Source organism: Monodon monoceros, unplaced genomic scaffold (genome assembly GCF_005190385.1).
Source record: "Monodon monoceros isolate NGI ecotype Baffin Bay Population unplaced genomic scaffold, NGI_Narwhal_1 Super_Scaffold_4, whole genome shotgun sequence".
Classification (NCBI taxonomy): domain Eukaryota; kingdom Metazoa; phylum Chordata; class Mammalia; order Artiodactyla; family Monodontidae; genus Monodon; species Monodon monoceros.
The window spans coordinates 37,524,005-37,539,899 of NW_021703781.1; the positions used below are offsets into that span (position 1 = coordinate 37,524,005).

General features: G+C 39.0%; 1 pseudogene; it reads left to right on the forward strand.

Annotated features, from left to right (window-relative positions):
* Window positions 1-306: 306 nt before the first annotated feature.
* Window positions 307-1,803, forward strand: LOC114908536 (annotated as a pseudogene).
* Window positions 1,804-15,895: the final 14,092 nt, after the last annotated feature.

Sequence of the window (15,895 nt, forward strand, 5' to 3'; positions counted from 1 at the left end):
ACTAGTTCCTAGAATATATAAAGAAATCTCGAAATTCAACAGTTGAAAAAAAACCCAGTTAGAAAATGGGCAGAAGACATGGACGGACACTTCACTGAAGAGGGTATACAGACGGCAAATAGGTACATGACATTATGTTTAAAATCATTAGGCATTAGGGATATGCAAATTAAAACCATAATTCGATATCACTACACACTTATTAGAATGGTTGAAATAAAAAATAGCGACAGAACCCCGCCTCCGTGCGTCACAGAATGGCCTCGGACACCCATGCAGTCCCTGAGTGTCGGGGAGGAGAGGGCACGGAGGTGCGCGGAGCTGAGCTCAAGGCTGCAGAGTGGGGCGGAGCTAAGCAGCTGGGCAGGCAGGCCCGCTCAGCGAGACGTCGGTGGAGCAGAGGGGGACATGCGCTTTTGACACATTGGAGGCTTTCTTGATCATGGAGGGTGAAGATATACCAGAGTTTTCAAGTTTAAAGGAGGAAACTGCTTACAGGTAGAAACTTTCCTTGAAGTATAAACAAAGCTTCCAGGAAGCTCGGGATGAGCTAGTTGAATTCCAGGAAGGAAGCCGAGAATTAGAAGCAGAGTTGGAAGCACAGTACAGGCTGAACAAAGAAATAGAGACTTGCAAGACTGGAGTATGAAGTGGAAGCACTAAAGGAGAAACTGGAGCATCAATATGCACAGAGCTACAAGCAGGTCTCAGTATTAGAAGAAGATTTAAGTCAGACTCGGGCCTTTAAGCAGCAGTTACATAAGTATGTGAGAGAGCTGGAGCCGGCCAGTGATGACCTGGAGTGAGCAAAAAGGGCAACAGTAGTTTCACTGGAAGACTTTGAACAAGGCTAAATCAAGCCATTGAACGAAATGCATTTTTAAAAAGTGAACTTGATGAAAAGGAATCTTTGTTGGTCTCTGTGCAGAGGCTAATGGATGAAGCGAGAGATTTAAGACAACAACTAGCTGTTGGGGAAAGACAACAGGAAGTAACTAGAAAGTTGGCTCCCAGTTCTCCAACTCTAGACTGGGAAAAGATGGATTCTGCCGTCCAAGCATCACTTTCTTTGCCAGCTACTCCTGTTGGCAACGGAACAGAGAGCAGTTTTCCTTCACCGAAATCTATACCAAACGGTTTTGGTACCGGTCCACTGACTCCTTCAGCTAGGATATCAGCACCAAACATCGTGTGGGATCGCTGATGGAAATAGGGGCTTTAGAATCCAAATTAGCAGCTGGCAGGAAGTTTGCAAAGGCCCAAGCATCACGAAAATCCTGTATTTCAGGGAACATTAACTGTGGGGTGATGAATAGCAACGGCACGAAGTTCTCTCTATCAGGGCACTCGTCTTTCTTCGACAAAGGGGCGGTAAAGGGCTCTGACCAGGCCCCTCCTCCTCCTGGCCCGGGCTCCTCGCGCCGACACCGGTGTGCTGCCTCTCAGTGTGTGAGTGCCCGGCCTCCAGGTGGCCGCTCCCGCCCTCCTGCAACAATCCAGGACATCCACGCCTCACCCCTCGGTGCCCGGGCCCAGCTCGTGCCCCTCCGTCTGCCTCCCCACGGCTGGCAGAGGGCAGGCTGCACGCAGTGGCGGCTACTGGGCCCTGCCCAGCCCCAGGACTCTGCGCGATATCAATACTGCCTATTTTCTCTTCTCGCCCTAGTGCCGTTGGCTCCAATCGCTCCTTTGTTGTCAGGCTGTGACATAATGGAATCTAACAAGTGGCCAGTATGGGTGAACGCAGGGCACTGTGGGATCCCTTGCAGGGCCAGCAACTCGGCTCACAGGTTCAGATGCTGAGACCAAAAAGAAATTGAAATTAAGTCAAGAGAAGGTAGAATATTCCAGAGAGGGTGTTTCATGTGGAGAAGGGACCACACGCATAGGTGCAGACAGGGAGACCATGATGCAATCAGGTACATGGAGGATGCACTTGGGAGTTATGGTGTGAAGGGAGGCTGGTGAGGCTAGAAGCCTCGGGCAGGAGATGGGCTGAGGCCTGGGGCAAAGGTGTCCATCCTGAGAACACTGCCTTCAGGTAGAGCCAAACAGAAGCCATTCAAGGCCAGCCAAGCAGGGTCACCCATCAGAAGGAGGCTAGATAAAGAGAGTCTGGCCTCAGATGCAGCAGGATGGGAGCTGAGGAGAAAGTGAGTTCAAAGTAAAGGGTGAGAGGAAGGACCTGGAACAGTTCCAGAGGCCAAAAGGACACAGCAGGTTTTCCTAGAATGTTTAGCCATAGGCACAGCCAGAGGAGTCCAGCATGCAGCTGGCAAGCAGGCATCAACGTACATCACAGCATCAGCACCAATATTCTGCCCTGGTGAGAGCTTTACAATTTACAACGGGCTTTAGGTATCTCGCTTATTGGTGGTATTAATTACCCAGCAGCAGTACACTATGGTGCTTGAGGCCTCTTGTTCAGAACTTACCTGGCTTGGTTTCCAGTTCTGGAAATCAACCAATCTCCAAGATAAAAAGTAAAAAAATAAAATAAAATGATACTGTTTGAGCTGGGCCACGGTGATACAAGGCATGTATTACAATGGGGTATGAGAAAATATTATCTTCATTAGGATGGTTTCATGGTATATAAAGAAACATATATTATAACTCATCAAATTTTAAAGTTTAGGTTAATGCAGTTTTATACAATAAATTTACCTTAATAAAGCTCTAAGAAAAAGAACATAATAACAGTGTAATACTGATAATCTTGTATAAAATATTAATAAAGTACCTATAGAGTTATGCTATCTAATACTTTAGGGATCTTACCCTATATCAGTCAGGAGTGCTTGTGCTTTACATGTACTACCTCATTTAGCCCTACAACAGCCCTATGAGGGGCACATACTATTGCCTCAATCATTTTGCAAATGAGAAAACTGATCATTTCAATGACTGGGAATAATGAATAGCAGCCATTAATATCGTCATTATTTTCTCCTCCACCCTCTTCCTCTTATTTCTTTTTTTTTTTCCAGTGTACTCTGAAAACATCCAAGCACATGCAGATATTAAAGCCAAAGAAGTTGCTGGTATCCGGGATGATATCGTTAAGGCAATAAGGGAGTGATAGTTGAAGCTGGTGGCTTTTAGCAGCTAGGGAATCAGAGGGGAAACTTATCAAGTTGGAAAGCATAAAAAAATTCATGAGATCGAATCTCAGGCAACAGTCCATTCCTTCTGGCATGGCCCACACAAAATAGTAAACAATGAAGCTTGAGGTGGTTGCAATAATTACCCTTTTTGAACAACCTAATTCACATGAACTAATAGCTTTGAAACTTCTTTGGAAAGAGTTAGTGGGGGTTTAGAAGTGGGGTGCAAAAGTCTCACCTTGATTGCCACCTGCCTTGACCTAATGTGATTCATCCACATTGTCTGCAAGGTTCTGTGGGCTCCACCTCTCAAGAGGATGTTTTGAGGTTGAATCTTATGATACCCTAAGCGGTCCTGGACCCGCTGCCACCCAACTATTAGCTGTGTAATCTTGGGCTGATTTATCGCACCTCCTTAATCTCCAGCTGGAAACATAATATTGTTTTAAATCAACAGAGCAAATAAGTAGGACAAAACCACATTTACCACTCTCGTGATGAGGCCATTGTCACTAATCAGTCATTGCATTTTTCCTGCTGATCGCTGACGAGGCCTTCGGAGTCCTCAGTGAAGTTATCCACCAGCAGCTGAGTGAAGTTGGCAAACAAGATGAAACTTTTCTGTCACGCAGGCCTTCTCTAATTATCCCAATTCATTAGTCTCATAGTAACTAATGAGGCATCCTATGTGCTTCTACTCATTTTTCAAGAGAGCATTTTGACACTCAAACAAAGTGACTAGCCCCAAATCAAGCGGCTTGTAAATGCTGAGGTTTGAATCCAAATTCAAGCCCTTTCCCAACCTACTTAACTAATGTAGAAAATAACAATCTCTTGCTGTAGCTGGCTTGGGTCCCAGCATGCCCACTGATTTGCCCCGTGAGCTTGGGTCTCCTTATCCCTTCCTCAGTCTTCCGTTAGAAATGGCAAGCAAAGCACTCACTTGTTCACAGTATGTCCACTGCCAGGAACATGGTGAGTGAAAAGAGAGCAAGCTCTAGTAGGGTTAAATCTTAGCTCATCATTTATTAGCTGTGTATTTTTGAGCAAGTTTTTCAAACTCTCAAAGCTTCCATTTCTTCAGCTATAAAATGATCTCTAATAAGACCAATCTCATGAATCTGTTGTAAAGATTATAAACAATGATTACATCGCAGTGGGACACAGTAGACCTAGTAGACAACTATAGAAAGTAGTTGTTTTGCAACTTGAAGCCAGGAGCAAGAATAATTTTCTGATTTTATTTGTCCCAGAAAGAGGTGGAGCTCTCCACTCTCAGTTGGACAATTGCAGAACTGAGCCATTAAGTCTAGAGGCCATTAAGAAGAGAAGCCCGTGGATGCATGCAGGGTCCTGGGTCTCTGTCAGGTCACAGAAGGGGATTCTAAATGAACCTGAGAGCTGTTAACATTGACACATGCTGAGGGATGTCCTCAATGGTGAATAAGCTCTTTAGAATGATGGGACCCAAAAGATTTTGTTCCAACCGCAGTGGTTCATTATGAACAAAACATGACGACTTCATTTTACTGGGGGCTAATGGTGAACAGGCGGGCTGCAAGGCAAAGACCACACAATCCTGTCTCCAAAAATGTAGTTATGTTCTGTAAACCCTGAGCCCTGTTTCCACTTTTCAGTCCCTGTAAGTGCTAGCTGAGACTCAAAAACATGGCCAGAGAAGAGATTTATGCTTCTGTGACACTAAGATATTGCCACTAGCTGTCTCCAGCAGGATGAAAATGAGGTGTATGAAAAGAGAAAGGGGGCCATGGCATGGCCCTTGAAACTTAGCTAAGAGACATTTACAAGAGGATGTGTTCTTAAAATTGATTCTCATACTATTATAAGGTGATGACCCAACAAAGAAGAAAAAAGTGAACATTTACTGAACTAATGTCTAGACATTCACTGTGCTAGATATTGACACATGCACAGAATATATACACATGACATTTCATAGCAACAATCACTTTCCAAGATGATTTTCATTTGTATTTTGGCTTTGCTTGTTTTGTTTGGTTTTATTTAGTTTGGTTGGCACCAATGTACTATTTCTGGGCCAATCCTTGTGGTATGGAGTTTGGAGCAGAGTTTAGACACTAGAGAATCAGCGCAAATGGCAGCAGAATCAGCAGAAATGGCAGAAGACAGTGCACTTGAGCCCCTCCTAATTTTTTATAAAAGTAATCATGACCCATTTGCATGGGAATTCATAAATAACTGCAAGTTCATGTTTGGGTTTATGCGGGGACAAAACAGAGACAACATAACAGGAATAGAACATAGGAGAACCATACAAGTTTAAATTTAAGGCATCAGCAGAAATTGTGGGGATGGATTTGACATCCAAGGGCACGGAATTGGGGGTTTAAGTAAAACCAAGCTGACTTTGATTTACATTATTTTATTTCATTAAAACTGACAAAAATCCTAGGGTTGGAGGTTATTGACCCCAAGCTACTGGGAAACTGAAGATGAAAAGAATAAAGGAAAAAACACTCAGTGAGGGAATCAGCATTTGAATCTAATTCTTTTTAATTAGAAAAATTGTGACTTATCAGGACCACAAAACTGCCTACCCTATTGGACTGGGAACATTGCCACACTGCAGAAGAATTGACCATATGTACATATTCTACCCCCATCATAGAGGTCACTGATCCTGAATTAGTCTACCTCCTAAGCTGCTTTCTCCTTAACAGATTTTTTTAAATAACTATTTTTTTCTTTTAAAATTTAACACCTACTCACTATAAAAATAAGATGAAAATAAACTTAAAAATACAAAAAGAATTTAAAATGTGTTAGCCAAATTCTATACAGGGACATTGTTGTTATTAAGAGCTGATGATTATCATTACTGACATCTTCCTATACATGCACCAGCTAGCTAGACAGAATTCTATAAAATTAATATGAAAATTTAAATCAACATATTTATTATTAAATATTATATTTATTATGAAAATATAAATTTTTGCAAGATTAATCTATAGATAATGCAATTACATTACATGGATTTGACAAACTGCTTTTAAGGTTTATATGCAAGAGCATACAGCCAAAAATAGCCAAAGAGAAGAAAAGAAGGTAGAGAATAAACTCTATCAAGACTTGTAAAGATTCTGGCAAAATAGAGACCATGCTGATTGTTCCAGAGATATGCCAACATACAATAACTCCTCCATAAAGAAAAAAATACAATTAGAACCTATACCATGCTGTACACAAGTTAAATCCAAGTGAATTAAAACTTAAGTTAGTAAAGAAAAGTCATGTAAATCTAGAAGAAATATAGGAGGTCATGTTTAACACCTAAGGGAGAGAGGGAAGGATTTCTTTTAAAAAACCCACAAAATTACAAACTATAAAGGAAAATTTAGTAAATGTATCTATATTATAAATGAAAACAAGTGAGACTTCTGGCTATGGTAAAGAGGATGGCAAGCCTTCTCCCCCACATGACCAAGTTTAAAACTAAATAAAATTATCAAAAACAAGTATTTCAGGCATCTAGAGATTGACCAAAAGCAAGTAGCAAATTAAGTATTTACCCATGAAGAGCTGCTGAAACTTTGGGTAAAAACTGTGAGAGTCTGAGGCTACTTACCTGAATCTTCTTCCATTCTTCCTGCTACCAGCTCAGTTGTAGTAGTTTCACCCAGGCAGGACTGATCATGAAAACCAGTAAATTTGCTGCCGTGGGTGGATAACTTGATTTGGAGTGAAGGGTAAAAACTCATGGCTTATGGTGTTAGTAAAAGTAAAAAACTAAGTAGGAAAAAAATGGTGAAAATCCATAGTTCTGCTAACATAAGGTTGTTAGCCCTGGTTGCACTGAGTGGTAGAACAGCTAGAAATTTAAGGGTAATACCTTGGAAATTAGAGAGCCATAGAAGGGTTAAATAAGTTTTACACATGCTTGAAAGACAGGAAATCTATGCATGCAGGTTGTGGAAGATCTGAGAGGGCCCAGGGGAAAGTAAAAGCCAGGGAAGACCTGAGAACTGCCTGAACTTTGAATGTGCCCCCCTTCCACACACAGATCCATTGCAGAGAGTGGAAGCCTTACACTTTGAGCACAGACTTACACTCAAGTACACACTCTTGTCCACTGTTGGCTGATCCCTAAGCTACTCAGACACTGGAGCAGCCAATAGGAAGCCATCGGTGGCCGCATATAGTCAGGGAGGCAGAGTCTATAGATAAGTCTAGGCAAGTCAATGAAAGACAAACAAAACCCTCTTAAGACAGAAAGTTTCAGAATCCAGACTTGTTACAATATATTATCTCAACACGCCATTTTTTTTTAACTACAAAAATGTATGACATGCAAAGAAACAGGAAAGTGTGACCCAGACTCGGGGTGGGGGGAAAGGCAGTCAGTAGAAAGTGACTCTGTGTGGTCCCAGATGTTGCTTTGGGCAGGCAAAGACTTCTAGATCTCATATGTTAAAAGATAAAAGGAAAAGAAAAAGATGTTTAAAGAATTAAAGGCAAATATAAAGACAGTAACTCCATAAATAAGAGAGCTCTATAAATAAATATTCATTATAAAAATAAGCTAATGGAAACTTTAATAGCTGACATGAAAAAATTGTTAGGTTATTTAAAATAATATTTGAAGTAGAATAGTGAACTTGATTGATTTGTTACCATTGCATGCTGTGAAAAATAAATTTTAAAATATTGATAAAAATGGACAGAGCCTCAGAAACTTGTGGGACAACATGAAACACTCCATCTCGGCATCTGTTAGACCCTTCTCAACACTCAGAAAAAGGTAGCTCTCATCCTGACTAAGTTAGAGGCCACATATCAGGCATGGCTGGTGATTCCCAGATGACTTCTACTGCAATTCCTTCATCTTTTTGTGGTTATTTTTAAAGAAAGTTTTAAAAATTAGCATATTGTTTTATTGACACATTATTTATTTATTCTTCCTTTTTAATAATCGTGTAAAAGTCTCACCATATGTCACTTGATACATACTTTTCTCATCTGACCATATTCACATTGCTTTTACCTCACTTTGCCTGTTTTCAAAGAATATTTTAATTTTAGAACAGTTTAGATTCACAGCAAAATTGAGAGCAAGGTACACAGGTTTTCCACATGCCTCTGCTCTCACACAAGCATAGCCTCCCCCATTGTCGATATCCCCATCAGAGTGGTGTATTTGTTACAATTGATAAACCTCCGTTGACACATCATAATCACCCAGAGTCCATAGTTTACATTAAGGTTTACTCGTGATGTTGTACATCCTATGGATTTGGACAAATGGATAATTACATGTATCAATCATTACGGTATAAATTAGAGTATTTTCACTGTCCTAAAAACCCTCGGTGCTTCACCAATCTTCCCCTCCCCAACACTTGGCAACCACTAATTTTTTTTAACTGTCTCCACAGTTTAACCTTTTCTAGAATGTCGTACAGATGGAATCATACAGTATGTAGCCTTTTCGGATGGGCTTCATTCACTTAGAAATATGCATTTAAGTTTCTTCCATATCTTTTCATGGCTCAGTAGATCATTCTTTTTAGCACTGAATAATACTTCATTTTCTGGATGTACCATAATTTATTTATCCATTAACCTACTGAAGGACATTTTCATTGCTTTCAAGTTCTGGCAATATTGAGTAAAGCTACTATAAACATTCATGTGCAAGTTTCTCTATGGACATAAGATTTTCAGTTCCTTTGGGTAGATGCTGAGGAGTGCAATTGTTGGATCATATGATAAGAGTATGTTTAGTTTCCTTTCTAGTGCCTTAAGAAAAGGGAGTGGGCAAAAGTGGGTATTTACCAAAAGGTCATCCACAGATAGATTTGAATGGCTGTGGTTGGGGAAAGGCTGTGTAAAGGGAGCAAAAACTATTTTTTCCCTTTCTTTCATAATAGGAATATAGCTTTTCTGTTTTACTGTAGTGTTTGCATTTCTAAGTTTTGGAATCACCTGGAGACAAGAAAATATTCATAGAATTAAACTATTTAAGATATATTCGATTTACTTTACTCAATATAAAATAGACAATGTTTATTTTTGTGTAGAAAGTTCTGAATTAGTGTGCAAACAGTGTTATAACCAGGAATTTAATGTTGTTTTTAAAAAAATAGAGAAGATTTTTTCCATCACTTATGTAAAGAAGCACCAAACTAACTTTATTACAAAGTTTTTCTGTGGTCAAATTTGTGTTTAGCTCTCAGAAGTTTCACTGGAATATAAATAATAAACATTAAGTTTATTCTTTAAAAAAAATCCACACTTGTAAGACTGACAAAAATATTTTAAAGTCTGACAGTATCAAGTATTGGAAAATAAATATTAAAAAAAGAGCACTCACGCCCTACAGGAGGAATGTAAATTGTTATAAGCACTTGAAAAACAATACAGCAATATGTAATTAATGAGAAGAATCATTTATAGCTCTGTATAACCCAGCGATTCTTCTCTAGGTTATGTAACTTGGAAAAACATCTGTACACGTAGTCAGTAGAAACATAAAATACTGGCACCAGCATTTCTGAGAACACAAAATTGGAGCCAGCTAAAATTCCCATCAGCAAAAGAAATTATGATTAAATTTTGATGGAATCTTTCTCATGTAACATTTTCCAGTTATGAAAAAATTAATTAGATCTACAATTATCACCAACCATAGAGCTCACAAACATAACAGTGAGTAAAAATGCAGGTTTCAGAAATGTACATACAGAATGATTCAATTTGCAAAATGTTTAAAAATATGCAAAACAGGATGATACATTCTGGAGATATACACATATGTGGTAAAACATAAAAAAAGAAAAGGAATAAAAAATAACATATTTGGAAGAGTTGTTACCTCTGGGAGAAGGGAAGGAATGAGATCAAGGATGGGTACACAAAAACTTCAACAATATTTGCATTGTTCTGTTTATTAATCTGAATGGTTTGGAATTTCCCTGGTGGCACAGTGGTTCTTTGAGAAGATAAACAAAATTGATAAACCATTAGCCAGACTCATCAAGAAAAAAAGGGAGAAGACTCAAATCAATAGAATTAGAAATGAAAAAGGAGAAGTAACAACTGACACTGCAGAAATACAAAGCATCATGGGAGATTACTACAAGCAACTCTATGCCAATAAAATGGACAACCTGGAAGAAATGGACAATTCTTAGAAATGCACAACCTCCCGAGACTGAACCAGGAAAAAGTAGAAAATATAAACAGACCAATCACAAGCACTGAAATTGAAACTGTGATTAAAAATCTTCCAGCAAAAAGAGAGCCCAGGACCAGCTGGCTTCACAGGCGAATTCTATCAAACATTTAGAGAAGAGCTAACACCTATCCTTCTCAAACTCTTCCAAAATATAGCAGAGGGAGGAACACTCCCAAACTCATTCTACGAGGCCACCATCACCCTGATACCAAAACCAGACAGAGATGTCACAAAGAAAGAAAACTACAGACCAATATCACTGATGAACATAGATGCAAAAGTCCTCAACAAAATACTAGCAAACAGAATCCAACAGCACATTAAAAGGATCATACACCATGATCAAGTGGGGTATATTCCAGGAATGCAAGGATTCTTCAATATATGCAAATCAATCAATGTGGTACACCATATTAACAAATTGAAGTAGAAAAACCATATGATCATCTCAATAGATGCAGAAAAAGCTTTTGACAAAATTCAACACCGATTTATGATAAAAACCCTCCAGAAAGTAGGCATAGAGGGAACTTTCCTCAACATAATAAAGACCATATATGACAAACCCACAGCCAACATCGTCCTCAGTGGTGAAAAACTGAAACCATTTCCACTAAGATCAAGAACAAGACAAGGTTGCCCACTCTCACCACTATTATTCAACATAGTTTTGGAAGTTTTAGCCACAGCAATCAGAAAAGAAAAAGAAATAAAAGGAATACAAATTGGAAAAGAAGAAGTAAAACTGTCACTGTTTGCAGATGACATGATACTATACATAGAGAATCCTAAAGATGCTACCAGAAAACTACTAGAGTTAATCAATGAATTTGGTAAAGCAGCAGGATACAAAATCAATGCGCAGAAATCTCTAGCATTCCTATACACTAATGATGAAAAATCTGAAAGTGAAATTAAGAAAACACTCCCATTTACCACTGCAACAAAAAGAGTAAAATATCTAGGAATAAACCTATCTAAGGAGACAAAAGACTTGTATGCAGAAAATTATAAGACACTGATGAAAGAAATTAAAGATGATACAAATAGGTGGAGAGATATACCATGTTCTTGGATTGGAAGAATCAACATTGTGAAAATGACTCTACTAACCAAAGCAATCTACAGGTTCAATGCAATCCCTATCAAACTACCATTGGCACTTTTCACAGAACTAGAACAGAAAATTTCACAATTTGTATGGAAACACAAAAGACCCCGAATAGCCAAAGCAATCTTGAGAAAGAAAAACAGAGCTGGAGGAATCAGGCTCCCTGACTTCAGACTATACTACAAAGCTACAGTAATTAAGACAGTATGGTATTGGCACAAAAACAGAAATATAGATCAATGGAACAGGATAGAAAGCCCAGAGATAAATCCATGCACATATGGTCACCTTATATTTGATGAAGGAGGCAGGAATATACAGTGGAGAAAAGACAGCCTCTTCAATAAGTGGTGCTGGGAAAACTGGAAAGCTACATGTAAAATAATGAAATTAGAACACTCCCTAACACCATACACAAAAATAAGCTCAAAATGGATTAAAGACCTGAATGTAAGGCCAGACACTATCAAACTCTTAGAGGAAAACATAGGCAGAACACTCTATGACATAAATCACAGCAAGGTCCTTTTTGACCCACCTCCTAGAGAAATGGAAATAAAAACAAAAATAAACAAATTGGACCTAATTAAACTTAAAAGCTTTTGCACAGCAAAGGAAACCATAAACAAGACAAAAAGACAACCCTCAGAATGGGAGAGAATATTTGCAAATGAAGCAACTGACAGAGGATTAATCTCCAAAATTTACAAGCAGCTCAATATCAAAAAAACAAACAACCCAATCCAAAAATGGGCAGAGGATCTAAATAGACATTTCTCCAAAGAAGATATACAGATTGCCAACAAACACATGAAAGGATGCTCAACATCATTAATCATTAGAGAAATGCAAATCAAAACTACAAAGAGGTGTCACCTCACACCAGTCAGAATGGCCATCATCAAAAAATCTACAAACAATGCTGGAGAGGGTGTGGAGAAAAGGGGACCCACATGCACTGTTGGTGGGAATGCAAATTGATACAGCCACTATGGAGAACAGTATGGAGGTTCCTTAAAAAACTAAGAATAGAACTACCACATAATCCAGCAATCCCACCACTGGGCATATACCCTGAGAAAACCATAATTCAAAAAGATTCATGTACCAACATGTTCATTGCAGCTCTATTTACAATAGCCAGGACATGGAAGCAACCTAAGTGTCCATCAACAGTTGAATGGATAAAGAAGATGTGGCACATATGTACAATGGAATATTACTCAGCCATGAAAAGAAACGAAATTGAGATATTTGTAGTGAGGTGGATGGACCTAGAGTCTGTCATACAGAGTGAAGTAAGTCAGAAAGAGAAAAACAAATACCATATGCTAACACAGATGTATGGAATCTAAAAAAAAAAAAGTCCTGAAGAACCAGGGACAAGATGGGAACAAAGACACAGACCTACTAGAGAATGGACCTGAGGATATGGGGGGAGGGGAAGGGTAAGCTGGGACAAAGTAAGAGAGTGGCATTGACATATATATACTACCAGACATAAAATAGATAGCTCGTTGGAAGCAGCCGCATAGCACAGGGAGATCAGCTCGATGCTTTGTGACCACCTAGAGGGGTGGGATAGGGAGGGTGGGAGGGAGGAAGATGGAAGAGGGAAGAGATATGGGAACATATGTATATGTATAACTGATTCACTTTGTTATAAAGCAGAAACTGACACACCATTGTAAAGCAATTATACTCCAATAAAGATGTTAAAAAAAAGAAAAAAAAGAATGTGCCTGCCAGTGCAGGGGACACAGGTTCAAGCCATTGTCCGGGAAGATCCCACATGCCGCGGAGCACCTAAGCCCGTGCGCCACAACTACTGAGCCTGCGCTCTAGAGCCCTGTGAGCCACAACTACTGAGGCTGCATGCCACAACTACTGAAGCCCGCCCGCCTAGAGCCCATGCTCTGCAACAAGAGAAGCCACCGCAATGAGAAGCCCATGCACTGCAACGAAGAGTATACCCCGATCTCCGCAACTAGAGAAAGCCCATACGCAGCAACGAAGACCCAATGCAGCAAAAAAAATAACAAATATAAAAATAAATTTTAAAAATATGAATGGTTAATACATAAATATCTATTTTCTTTATCTTTTGTAGACTGGAAACATTTTATAAAATTTTTATGAAAGAAAAACTCTTATGTAGTCCAATCACATTAGTACAATTTGAAACAGAGCTACTTAAAAATACTAAGAAAGTTCCAGTTCATGTACAAAATTGAAAGTATGGAGAAATCCAAAGTTTTAATGAAAGTCAAAAATTAAATAATTTCTAATCTAGGGGGCGCCAAACACACAGCAAACTGTTTTTACTTTATTGTTTCATAGCAGCACTACTTTAGCTGAGAAGCAGAAATTCCCACCACTCTTTTTCAGGACATCACTTCGTAGAATTTCTGTGAGAAATTTTAGTGATACAGGTGATTTTATTAAATATTTAGTGTTGTTAGAATATGACCTATTTTTTATATCTTATAACAAAATAATCTGTGACTTCATTAACTGATGGGTGCTATTGGAGTCCGGAAAATAATGTACTAAAAATAAGTAACTTTGGAACAGAATCTAGATGTAATAAAAGACTTTAAAGGAGACCAAGAATTGCTGTGATACTATTAAGACAGTATGTTTTAAAATATTAGAGATAATGATAAAATAAAAAATTAGCATTAATCTGTATACCATTTACCTTCTAAAAATATTGTACAGAAATACAGTAGCACAGTATCCTTAGCCTCCAAGTTACAATATACTTCTTAATTCATATAGTCATCCTCCCCTTCCACTCCCATCTAGGACATTCGAATCCTAGGCAGGTCTGGCCACACTAGACCTTCATTCCAATCAGGCAATGAGTGGTTGCATCTGGGTAGAGGGGTTATACATTGTCCACTCATCATACTACCAATTCCTACTGCTTAAATCAGGGGTACTCAAATTTTACCTTGAATCAGAATTACCAGCAGGGCTTGTTAAAACATAGATTGCAGGATCCACCCCAGAGTTTTGATTTAATAATCCAGGGGAAGAGCGTGATAATTTGCATTTCTAATAAGTTCCCAGGCGTTACTGTTGTTACTGGTCCAAGCAAGGGCCCACAGCCATCTGTTCCATTCATCTACCTTTTCTGCACAATCTTTCTTGGCATTCAAGTTTGCGGCTTCCAGTCCAGACTATACAGAAAATGCAAAAGTTCACAAATAATTTACCTTTCTAATTTATTAGAACAGTTATCCCTATAGTAATGCTATTTCTGCTTATAAGTGTTTCAATATACTTTCCGTTATTCCCTATAATTCTGAGTAACAACCTGGGAGCAGGTCTCACATGTTGTACGTTACCTAGGTGTGCACTGAGGAGGGGAAAAGGATTAAGAAGACTTGGCTTTTCAATGGTAATACTCATTGTGCTATAAGGGCTGTGCTGTATTTGGGAATTTGAACAAGTAATTCAAGTTCTTTTCCTCATGGGAAATTGGGGATAATAATATGCTCTCATGTATACCACTGAAGAGATTAAAGGATATCGTATGCATCCATATTGGAACTCCATACACAGTAGTTCCCATTCCCCACCTCTCCTCTCCTCTGGTTGAAGTGGAGGGAATTTGGGGAAATATCATAGAGGATATAACAGTTAAGTGGTATTTGGTCTTACAGGACAGGAAGGATTGGGATTTGTCAATGTGTTTATTTCCAAAATTTACACCATACAGCCCCATTCCTACCCCCTCGCCCCCAAAAAAAAGAAGTGAGGAAATTTGGAGACAGATGGTGATTCTCTTTAAATTGCAGTAGTCGCTAAGAAAGCGAGTATTCAGGGCTGTCTGGTGGAGCTGCTGGAGCGGATGTTATACCTGCACTGTTAATATGGTCACTGTTGGCTTCATGTGGTTTTTGAGCACTTGAAATGTGGCTAGTGTGACCGACGAACTGAATTTTTAAGTTAAATTTATTTGTTTGTTTGTTTGTTTATTTATTTATCTCGGCATGTGGGATCTTAGTTCCATGGCCAAGAAGGAACCCGTGCCCCTTGCGGTGGAAGCATTGAGTCTTAACCACTGGACTGCCCGGGAAGTCCCTTAAGTTAAATTTAAATTTAAATATCTACGTGGGTCATAGCGATTGTATTAGAAGTGCAGGTCTAGAGGTTAAGGTAAATTGGATGTGTCTATAGTCAAATCCTAGCTCTCCTAGCTCTAGAATCTCATGCAACTTATTCCCCGAGTGCAACCCCACTTGCCCCAAACACCTATATGATTATCATGAGGAAGAAATGAGGTTATTAATGCAAAGTATTGAGCAGTGTCCAGCACACAGGAAGTGCTCAATAAATATTGTCATCTAATGCTAATTGTTAGCTTGGATACTGATAAAGTATCTTCTTCAAAGTTTTCCATGAAAGAAAAGTAAATAAATTCTGTGGAAATATTTATTACCTAGTAAG